This window comes from Protopterus annectens, chromosome 3.part1, assembly GCF_019279795.1.
Source record: "Protopterus annectens isolate FY-2018-M chromosome 3.part1, PAN1.0, whole genome shotgun sequence".
In the NCBI taxonomy this organism is placed as follows: domain Eukaryota; kingdom Metazoa; phylum Chordata; order Ceratodontiformes; family Protopteridae; genus Protopterus; species Protopterus annectens.
The window spans coordinates 898,908,241-898,921,032 of NC_056732.1; positions in this window are offsets into that span (position 1 = coordinate 898,908,241).

A 12,792-nucleotide genomic window follows, 5' to 3' on the forward strand; every position below is an offset into this window, starting at 1 on the left:
AGCGAGTTCCCAGGACAGTCTATGCAGTTTAAAACTGCATAGACTTCTGGGAGCTCTGTTCTCCATGTTTCCCAGTCAGGACTGCTGCTGAGACAATCTGTGCATGCTCCAGACTGTCTCAGCAGCAGTCCGGACTAGTGCGCATGCGCAAAGTCTTGATTTTTAATTTTTTTTTTTTCTATTTATTTCTTTTTATTTATTTATTTTAAAGTTGAGGGGGCTGCAGTCCGGCAGTCCAATAGCATGGGCCGCCCCTGGGTTTAATATACACATTCCCTTTCAAAAATGGTTTTGCTTTAGATAAAAAAAGAAAGAGGGGATCCAAAGGAGACAGGCAGAAATGGACAAAAGATGTACCTTTACAGAGGTGTACCCTAGGCCAGAACTGAGCAATTCACATATGTTAAGAACAAAAGGAGCTCCCACTTGGGATGCATTTTGTTTTATTTTGATGTGCCAGCTAGAAAATCTTTTCCATTTTGTTACAAATTATTTCCAAGTAGCAGGTGTCCTAGCCTCCTTTAATGCCTACTGCATAAATGTGCTAAAATGCTATCATCCATACTATTAGGTGGAGGTTTTGAATACAGAGATGGATTAAGGATCCCTCACCTTTGTGAAAAGATCTATGAAAAAATGTTTTGTAATTGCCCTTGGCTAGATGCATGAAAATTAAGAGATAATGCACTCTGGGCCAGTAGGGAGTTTCCAGAAGCCTCTTTGGCAAGTGTGTCTTAATCTTAAAACAACATTGGGTATGGGATGAAGAAGGAGAAAGGCATAGAGGAACATCCTCTTCCATGGGAAAGAAAGTGCTTCCATTTTCCTGGCCTGTTTGCAATGTGTTCTGTAAGAGAACTAATTTAGTTATGTGTTGAGAAAGTAGACAAATATGTACATAGGGAATTCCCCCATAGATGCACAGTGTTCTGGAGGATCTCTGGGTATAGCATCTTCTCATGAGGGTCTACCTTGGATCTGCTCAAGATGTCATCTGTTGTGTTCTGTTTTATTTTAATGGAAAGCACGAAGTTTGAAGTGTAAGGTTGTTCTGTATTTCTAGGTCTGAGGCGATCATGGCTAGTCTGCACATGGGGTATGACTTTGTTCTCCATTTTATGTTTATATACCACATTGTTGTGGTATTGTCTGTTATCACTAGCAATGATACAGGGATCCTCAGCTGACTTAAAGCTTTGACAGCTTTTATAAGAACTATCATCTACTTCAGATTTACATGCTTGTTCCTGAAATGAAGCTCTCACATGCATTGAACCTCATTGCCTTGGGAGACTGCCCCCACCCCTATACAGGTTGAACCAAACTTAATACATTCCATTATACAACCCTATCAGGCATAACAAAGCACTCCAGTAAAGATACTGATGCAATGGTTCTCTAATAAGCAGACTAACTAGCAGAACTTGAACTAAATGTCAAACTGGAACATGTTGATCTAATTAAAAAAGCTATTCAGTAATCTCAAACAAGGCTTACTGGTAGCAGATAACTTGCCATTCAAGTGATAAAACTGATGCTAGCTTCAAATCAGTTTGTAATTAACATATGTCCAAGAAATATGCCCTCAGATCTGAAAGTCTAATGTATTTGTTCTCTGCAATTGTACGTCTTCAAGGTTAAGCAGGCTCATATATACTATTAAGCCCTTCCTCAATGGTCTTAAAAATATATTGATATACAAATTCTCTATAAAATGAATTTTAACAAAATGTCTCAGACTCAGAGCAGGGCTTTCTCTCTCGACCATACCCTCAATTTTTAGAATTTCACAGAACATTCAGATTTTTGCCTCTTATTTTTGACTTGTACCTCACAAAATTATTTGATTCTGGTAAATCATTAAAGGATTGCAGTCATTAAATTATGACAGACATTTGAATTTCAAATTTCAAATTCTTCAATAAAAGAATGCTTAATTCAAAACCTGATAATCAAGCAACTTCCTGTTTATAACTGCAGTTATTAAAATTTGTGCCAATTTTTGGGCCTTTGTCCCATCATTATGTTTAGCTTTGTCCCTGAGTTTTGTGCTAAGAGGTTGACAGGTATGCTCTGGACACAATGATGCCCTGCTCAAATTGATGTTCTGCCAGTAACTTAAATACTTTGCACAGTGCTAAACAGTGAATGTGGTTGTCCGTTTATTGCTCCTTAACCTATAAAAGTATTGGTAAACCAACAAGTGCCACCTTTCTTCTGTGCTTCTCCTTGTGATGCCCAGAAAGCAGGCCTTAGACAGTGAGATGGAATTATACAATCACTACTATTTACTATTCAAAAGTGAGCACTATGATTGGACAGACCAATCAGCATGCCCATTGTAAATCGACAGATTCCCACCTGCAAATTAGGTCAAAAGACCTCTGTAAATGTCTTTGAAAAAAGGATAAAATTAATTTTTCTTCAAACAACAGAATGTGCCATATCCTCATCTCCATAAAGCATTCACAGCTGAAATAGGTAAGCAAATGAATCATATTCATCCTGCTCTGTATTGAAACTTTGTAGCCAAGATGGAAAAGACAGACTGACTACAGTGCTGTTGGTGTATCAAAAAAGGAACTTTATTAAATGCTTCATTTCCTTTATGATTATTTTGTTAGCTGTGTCTGGCAGCTCCTATCTATATTTGAATAGTGAAGATGAATCTTTGAAATTCTGGTACACCAAAACGAATGCGGTTTGACTTCAAATACAACAGAGGCATTTAAATATTACTGCAAATTAATTTATTCATTCATAAAGAGTACATTATTATTATTATTTATTTATACATAAAGCGACCATGGAAACATTCCTACAATGGGGCCACGCCAGGCCCAGGGGGGCTTGGACTCCTTGTTGTAAGAGGAAGTAGCAGTCCACAAAAATAACAAAAACTGATAGGCAAGAAAAGAGCCATAAGGATGACAGAGTGGACTATTGAGGATAAGAAAGAAATTATGCATTGTTGCTATTATGCAAAAAGCCCAGAATTACCAGATAAAAGATATACAACAAGATTAAGAGATAAATTAGAGGAAACAAAAATACTTCTGCAAGAAAAACTGTCAGAAGCATCAAATAAAATGTTGTGGTCATTAATGAAACAGATTTTTGAAAAACAGTATACAGACCAAGAAACTTTGATCTGTTTGGACAAAGAAGCATCTGAGGAAGTACAAAAATATAAACAACAAAAACCTAGATATTTTTGAAAAGTATAAAAAACAAATATGGACATGGGAAAGAAAGAGAGATTTGATATGGTGCAATATTTATGCAAAGGCGAAAGTCAAATTAACCAACATAAAGACGGCAGCACCAAAGATATTCAAAGAGAAATACAGGCAAAGGCATCCACACATGGAAAATTTCACAATAAAAAAGATAATATCACAACAAGGGAATGTAGAAAAGCAGATTAGTAAAGTAGACGTTAAAAAAAAATAGAAGTTGAAGTTATGGAGTGCCTGCGAAGTGGAGGATTTGATGTAGAAGATATAACACAGGTTACATCACAGCATGATGGAACGAGTCCCCAAAGTAAGGAGAAACAGGAAGAACAGAAGACATCTGAAGAAAAAATATGGATATGGGAAAGAAAAAGAGAGTTAATATAGTGTAATATCTATGCAAAGGAAAAAGCAAAAATAATCAATACAAAAAGAGCAACACCAAAGATATTTGAAGAGAAATACAGGCAAAGAAATGCAGATATGGAAAACTTTACAATACAAAAAATAAGAAGACAAAGAGGAAAAGTAGAAAAGGAAATCAGTAATGGAGGAGTTAATGAAATAGAAACTGAGGTTATGGAGTACCTACAAAGTGAAGGATTCAATGTAGAAAATCTAATTCAGAAAGCACCACAAATGGATAGAGCAATGGAACTCCAGATTAAGTGGAAACCAGTAGAATGGGAAGCAATTGGTCAGGTGCCAGATATTTTGGAGCCTTCCACAGGAAATGTGTATAAACATTCACTTGAAGCTGGATGGCAAGAGAAGGAACAGGAAACTATGGAAACTCTGACACAGTTAATGCTGAGGAGTGACAGGTCAGTGAGTTCTCATATGACAGACCAATGGATGGCACAGGAGGAAATTGAAGAGAATGTACCACATGAAGATGCAACAGATATTTCTATAGAATGCCTGCAGGAAATGTAAAACAACAAAAATGTACCCTCAGTTTAGAAGAAAACGAGCTTAAAGAAGAGTTGCTTGACTTAATAAAGATTGATAGACATATTAAGATCAATGAAAGAAATAGACTGCAGAAGGTCAATTTTTCTTCTGGCATTTCCCGGTTAGGGGTCACCACAGTGGATCACCTGTCCACTCATGATTGGCAGTGGAGTTTTACAGTGTCAAGTTGCCAGCCCAGTGCCCAACCTTCCACAGAAGGCACACACATGCATGCACTCACACCTAGGGCCAATTTAAAGTGTCCAATCCACCTACAGCATGTCATTGGGAGGAAACTGGAGCACCCCCATGCAGCCACAGGGAGAACATGCAGACTCCACACAGAAGGCACCCTAGCCAAGAATCAAACCAGAGCACCTCTTGCTGGGAAACAGCAATGCTAACCACTGCACCACCGTGGCCATCCAAACTGCAGAAGGTCAATAAAACCCAAAAATTCAGAAGTTTGATAAAACAAATGGACACAATTATTAGGGCTGTTCATAGAAATCCACATGATATAACAGAAGTAAACAGGATATACTGTTCAGCTAAACTAATAACTGATAAAGTTCTACCACAAGAACACAGGGTAGTGAGGGAGAGAAAGGGGTGAAGTCGAATACCATCATGGAAGTATCAAATAGAGAAAATTATAAAGCAACTAAGACAAGAAGTGTCATTGTTAGAAGAGTATAGAAGAGGGAACAGATCAACAAAAATGCTTAGAAAGATAGATGTGATAAAAGCAATGCACTGTATTAGAACAGATCAGGATCTAGTATGCACTATCTCAAATAAACTAAAAATCTCAGCACAGGCAGAAAAACTTAGAAGATACACAGATAAATGTAAAGGAAAAGTACAAGATAAGCAATCTATTGATGACCCAAAAAGGCTTCACAGAGAACTGGGAAACAAGGTAAAAGGAATTGATAGACTGCCAAAAAAAGAAGAAATAGATACATTTTGGAGAAGCATCTATGAAGATCCTGTGGAACATAACAGAGATGATAAATGGAGAGAAAAAGTAAAAGAAAGAATAAGAAGTTTAAAGGTACAGGATATGAAATGGGGTGAAATAACAGCCAGAGAAATTGAAACAAAGTTAAGAAAAGCCTCAAATTGGAAAACCCCAGGCCAGATGCAGTACCTAACTTCTGGTTAAAAGTATTAACATCTTTGCATGAAGATTTAGCCATGAGTAAGAACTATTTATATGCACACCCTGAACAGACACCAACCTGGCTAACAACAGGAAAAACAATGCTCCTACTTAAGAGTGAACCGGCAAGCTACCCTAAAAATTATAGACCAATAACTTGCCTTCTGACGACGTATAAACTATACACTGGAATTGATGCCGACAGAATTTATAGTCATTTAGAGGAAAACTTAGTTATGGCAATAGAACAAAAGGGCAATGAAAGAAAGTCATATGGAACATAGGATAATTTGTTGTTAAATAAAGTCATAGTGGAGAACTATAAAAAGGGGAAGAATTTAACTATGGCATGGATTGACTGCAAAAAAGCATTTCATAGTATCCCACATTTATGGATAAAAGAGTGCTTAAAAATTTATAAGATACACCCTACACTGATTGACTACATTACATTGGCCATGAAACAGTAGCAAACCACTTTGCATTAAGCTATGATAAAGGACAAATTGTTATTCCAGTGATAAAAAATCAAAGGGGGATATTCCAGGGTGACTCTGTCACCATTGCTCTTTTGCCTTGCCCTTAACCCATTAAGCTGTCTGCTTAGAAGATTAGGTCATGGCTATAATTTGGCTCCCAGAAAGCAACAAAGTGTAAAGACTTCTTATCTTTTCTTTGTCGATGATTTGAAACTGTATAGTTCATCAGATAAGGAACTGAAAGTACAACTGCAAGTTGTCAAAACTTTTTCAGATGATATAAGAATGTCATTTGGTCTTAAATGTGTAAAAGCAACCTTTAAAGCAGGAAAACTGCAGCACCAAGAAAACATCAATTTAGGACAAGAATGTGATATAAAATAACTTGAGCAAGAGGGAGTGTATAAATATTTGGGAACTGATGAAGGATCTACAATAAAACGTTCTTGACTGGCCCCAAAACGTGTTGGATAGATTATACAGGAAAACATGGAGGATGCTTCATGCTCACCAAATGATTTATAAAAATCAGTGCATACCAAGATTACATATTCTTTGTTCTGAAGGAGGGATGGGCCTCCTTGAAATTGATTACATGTACAGATCTGCAATCATGGGACTCCACACATATCTACTGACCTCACAAGACCCAAATGTAATGAAAGTTTTGAAACATGAGGAGAATAAATCTAAAATGAATTCCCTGCTTAGGTTAGCAGAAACATATTGATGTCGAACAGGAATGGAAATCAAATCACAAGTGGAAAAAAAAAAACAGGCGGCAAATGAATGTGCCAAAATACAAAAGAAAGAATATAAGGTGAAATACCAGATGAGAAGGCAAGAAATGTGGAAAATGCAGAAATATAGTTGCAAGTATAGAAAACTTCTGGAAGACCCTCATGTTGATCAGGAACGAATGCAGGAATAGTCAAGGAGAGAGAATTCAAACCAAGAGATGAAAGGTTAATATTGGCAGCACAAGATAGTGGGCTACGTACACGTTGGTTTACAAAGTCCAGTGAACATGTGGGAAAACAGACAAATATAGGTTTTGTAAAACATAATCGGAAACAATTGCAGACCTTGTTGCTGGTTGTGACATACTAATCGCAGAAGGACTGTATACTGAAAGGCATAATAATGTGGTGAGATTGTAGCACTAGGTATTGTGCAAACATTATGGTATTGAAGAGGCTGAAAAGCACTAGAAAATGAGCCACAAAGCATCATAGAAAATGATGAAATCTATATCACATGGGATCTTCCATTACCAACAGTTCAAAAGATAGATGCGAGAAAACCAGATATAGTTGTCCATGAAAAGAAGACAATGGTAGCATTTATCATTGAAATCGCTGCACCCATTGACTACAGTGTCTTGAGTACAGAGACACAAAGTCATAAAATATCAGGATTTGCAAGCAGAAATGAGAGCAATGTGGAAGAAAGTTACCCAGATAGTTCCAATAGTTGTAGGAGCAATGGGTCTTATAAAAAAAGTCTACAATCATATTTAGATATGCTACAAATACAAGTAACTCTGTATGAGTTGCAGGAGTCATTACTGGGCACATTGTGGGTGCTGCAAAGAACACTTTTGACTGACATCAAAGCGTGAAACTATACTAATTTCATGAACTTTAATTGTACTTTGACTTAGGAATGGGGTTCATTCCTGTCATGGTATTAAAAACCCAAATATTTGGAGAAATTAAAAAAAGAGTACATTTGACAAAAGAAGAATATTTGTTTTGTGTGTACATATGATTCACTGATGCTAAAAAGGAGGAATATAGATTAAAAAAAAATCAAGACAGCAATATACTGCGAAGCACATACAGGTTTAGAGAATGTGCAGTACATATCTTCAGTGTCACAGACTATAAGAATCTGGTAGAAGAACACTAAAGCCAGTTAACACAATGGCATTATTTAGAAAAAGTAAGATTCTTTTAATAAATAATGTTATTGTGTAATAGCAATAGCCGCGGTGGTGGTGCTGCGGTAGCGTTGTCGCCTCACAGTAAGACGCTGTCCAGTTTGATTCTCAGCTAGAGCTTCTTCTGCATGGAGACATGCGTGAATGGGCATACCTTTGTTGAAGGTTGTGCATCAGGGCTGGTAACTCGGCATGTAAAAATCAACTACCAATCATTAGCGGACCAGAGTTCCGCTGCGGCGACCCCTAACTGGGAAAAGCCGAAAGACACAACATTGTGTAATCGCAATAATCCCATGACAGGGTGAGGGTAATGCAGAATTTACCCAAGGCTAGTTTTGATTTATCACTTAGGCTTCATCATCATGATCAAACCATGCTGACCATGGGGAAATCCTGCATTATGGACACCCAATCAAGGATTATTTCTTAAACATACAATTTCCTTTCCATTATGTTGCCTGGCTTTTAGTTTTATGGAGCTCCGTACTTGGTTAATTTCTCATCACCTTCCTTGTAAGTGACATGGATGCAGTACTATGCTAATTCCAGACAGATTCACTAAAATCTCTCATATAATGCCACCTCTGTAACAAAATCTGAAATGTCTGTCAAAAGGGCTCTCAATCTATGGGAGCTCATCCAGCTAAATCATGATTTTACCGAAATGTGAAGATGAAGACTTCTGGGGTGCTTGTACATTGCATAACTAAATAGGCAGGAGGCTCAATAGTCAACATGTGGAATTTGTGTGTGTGTGTGTGTGTGTGTGTGTGTGTGTGTGTGTGTGTGTGTGTGTGTGTGTGTGTGTGTGTGTGTGTGTGTGTGTGTGTGTGTGTGAAATGCTTTGTATGGTATCAACTTTCCCTGAAGAAAATGCATTTAAATGTGCTCACAGCTCCCTTACCCTTCTTTTGGGGGAGTTGGTTTGGCATCACGGTTAAGGTCTTCACCTCATAAACAGAACATGCAAGGTTTAAGTCTGACTTCAGAATATTGGCTAGGCTTAAAATAAAGGGACCAGCACTTGAAGGCAACAATATAAAACTCTTTTTTATTAGATTGTAAAAACAACCTAATATGAAATGCACATACCGGTTTCGGCCAACAATGCCTTTCTCAATGTGTCTTATCCAAATGGTTTAAATTTAGCCCATAATGCATCCAGCTATTCCATTTATAGTCACTTCTTAAAGTGGTATATTCCATATTCATTCAGTGGTGCTGACTACATAACTAAACACTGTATAACCATATTTAACAAATAGATTCACCAAAATAAACCTCTTATTTACCATAAAGACTGGCTTAAATGTTAACATTACAATCAACCTATATGTTGTACTCATTAGTATGGTGAAATCCATTTTAAACAGCAAATATTAAGCATAATATGATTAATGTGAATTGTGTTTTATGCATAAGAAACAATAATATGTTCAAAATGTTTTAAGAATAGTGAGTACATGTACTAAAACAGATGCTTATTTGTCTGTTTTGGATAATGGTAGGATGCTGGAGATTATTGTGGAGAATATTACAACAACTGAATGAAGGAAATAATAATATTATATCTGGGATGTAATACCAGATTTTCCTCAGTGTAACTCCACTATAAACATAACTTGTGTGTCATTTATCCTTCATGTACATGATATTCATTAAGTCCAGGTTTAAAAAGGGCTCCAAGTGTAGTAATCCATCTTTGTTCCATATTATTTAGTCTATTATGCCAACCCATTTTGAAATTCCTATGTGATTGTATTCTGTCTATAATAATGAATTGGAACGAAGCTGTAGTATGTTGTTTGGTATGTTTGTATAACGCATTGGTTATACGCCTGTTTCGAATGGCGCTGAGGTGCTCGCTAATTCTGATCCTCATAGGCCTAGAAGTCTGGCCTACGTAGAAAGCAGAGCAAGAGCATTGTGCCAAATATGTCATATAGTGGATTATATTTTCAAGTATTTTTGATATAATATACCAGGTGTCTTAATTCTATTAAGGGTTAAACCATAGGCGTTGAATATATAGGTCACTATTTCCAATATATACATAGTTTGGTGTTTATAATGATGTTGTCTGAAATACACATTCATCCCAGATGTGGTTATTACACATCTTTTGTACAATAAATTAGATCATAATTTTTGGATATATCCGAATTTAACTTTCTATTATTGAATGGTGTTTATTAACACACATTATTGGTAGTGACCAGACCTAATTATCATTCAGAGTGAGAGAATTTAATTTAAAATAATAAATATTTTATGTTATTTGGTCACCAGATTAACCACAATAGTCTTAACAAATACCCTTACGGTGGCATTTCTTAAAAAACAGCTGTTAGAACAATATCATGGTTAAGGTGGTTCCACTGATTGTAAGGGAAGGTGAATACTATAAAAATTTGAGTTTATTTATCCTTACGGTGGTTGATTATTAGACTACATTGAATCCTTCTCCACTTATTGTAAGGATATAAATATTGAAATCATCTAGTTTGGCTTAAGTTGATTGATTATGTCCAATCACTGGTTGCACATTGCACCAACAAAAATAGAAAAAAACTTAATAATAATTAGGTCAGGTTCAATGACAATAACTATAACAAACATTGTACAAATATTCTTGGATATATCCAAAAATACACATTAAAAACTATATATAAGATTGGGATCAATAGTGTTGTTTGGACATCATCAAAGTAAACATGGATTTAAATGACCTGTTAAAAGGCCTGTCTGCAGATAAAGATAACTTAGAAGTCTTTGGACTCAATTTGGACCATACACCCATGAATGATAGTAATATTATTTCAAAGGATAAATGTATACAGGTATTTACTAAGTTACAACGACAAATGAAGGCTTTTAGAACTAATATCTGGCACTTGAAATCATTTAAAGCATACAAAATTAAGGACATAACCCCAAGAGGCCTTCGTATTAAGTTACAACCTCTGGTTTCCAATATTGATCAAGAATTAAGACAAGATTGGGCTAAAGCGCAACATCAGGCATCAATGTTACTTATAGATTGCCTTATTAAGTATTATGAAAGAAATATTGAGACCCTTACTCCAGAACTACATAAAACCTGTTCTGAAGTTGAAATTTTTTCTTCAACCACTCATTACCAAGAACAGTTAACACAACTATCTAAAGAATTAGAGAACATTGAAACAGATCTTAAAAAAAGGAAGTTACACAAATTTAATCGTGACTTAGGGGATTACGAACAAGGTATACCTTTTGTCACTGTTAAAAATGTTAGATTTAATGATGATACATTTAAACCTTCTAAAGGTAGAAAGCGACCTAGACCCATATTGAAAAAACAAGAGAATAGGAATTTGGTCACCACGGATGATGATTATTCATCCACCACCGAAGGAGATGTTTCCTCCAACCAGGCGTCCCCAGTGGCTAAAAGAAAACAATCTATCCCTTTAGGGGCCAGACACGTAGAGGAGGCAGGAAGCATAAACATAAACACGGAAAGAGGAATAACCAATTTACAGACACTACTCAAACAAGTGACAACACAATAAACAATGTCTTGAATATCTCATCAGTCAAATTAACAGAATGTCAATACCAAGTACTTAATAAAGGACTTAATTTTGTACCCACAGCATCAGTGTCAGAACATTCATTTGTAGAAGACATTAACAAGTTTTGCAGAAATCTTAACCTTAAGCTATTTTTTCAGACTCTAATAACTCTCAAAGATCTACAGGTTTTAAATTTGGCAAATCTTCATTCATGCCCCCAATGGATAAATATGCATCTACATTTAAGGAATGTGTTTTAAGGGATCTACATTTTTCAAAAAACATGGATATTTCACGGAATAATTTAAATAAACAAGAACGAGAAGCACTAATGCAATTACAACAAAATAAAAACATTGTTATAACCAATGCAGACAAAGGTGGGGGCATTGTAGTTATGGATTATACTAAATACAAGGCAGAGGCAACGAAACAGTTTTCTGACTCTAGGTTTTACATTAAGATGGCAATTGATCCTACTTCCAATTTAAAATCTGAAATAGACTAATTTCTGGATTTAGCGGAAGAAGAAGAAATTATTACATCAAAGGTGGCCAACCAACTAAAGGTTCAAGAACCCATGCCTCAATTCCTTTATTTAATACCTAAGACACACAAAAATTTAAACAACCCTCCTGGCAGACCCATAGTGTCAGGTCATGGGTCCTTAACTGAGCCACTGTCTGCTTTCCTAACGGAATATCTTAAACCGCTACTGTCTAAGGTACAATCCCGAATTCAAGACACGACACAATTCCTAAACATTATTGAAGATTCCCAATTGGAGGAAAATTGGCTTTTGTGTACGTTAGATGTAACCTCTTTATACACAAGCATCCCACATTCACCGGGCATCCAAGCTGTAACATACTGGCTCACAGAAGCAAATTTATATCCAACTGGATTCAACAATTTTCTCATCCAACTAACCAAATTTGTTTTACAAAAAAACATATTCTATTTCGAAGGGATCCCTTTTTGGCAAATTAAGGGAACAGCAATGGGAGCTTCCTTTGCTCCCATTTATGCCGATCTCTTCATGGGATATTTGGAATTACATTTCATTTATGATAGTGAGCGAAACATTTATCTGGAACATATGGACATATGGCGAAGATATTTAGATGACTGTTGGTTAGTGTGGCGAGGCAGCCAAGATGTTCTTACTAAGTTTGTGGCATATCTCAACAAAAATCCATGGGATATAGAATTTACCATCAACATTGCATATACAGAGATTGTGTTTTTGGATGTGCTAATCAAAAGACTTGCGGATCATACTTTATCAACAACAATATACCGGAAATTTCCGCAATACAACACGACTCTACATGCAACAAGTTCTCACCCCCGCCACGTCATCACCAACATTCCCAAATCACAATATATGCGCCTTAAAAGGATTTGTTCATCCAACACAGATTATTACAAAAAAACTAGTGAATTAACCGCCAGA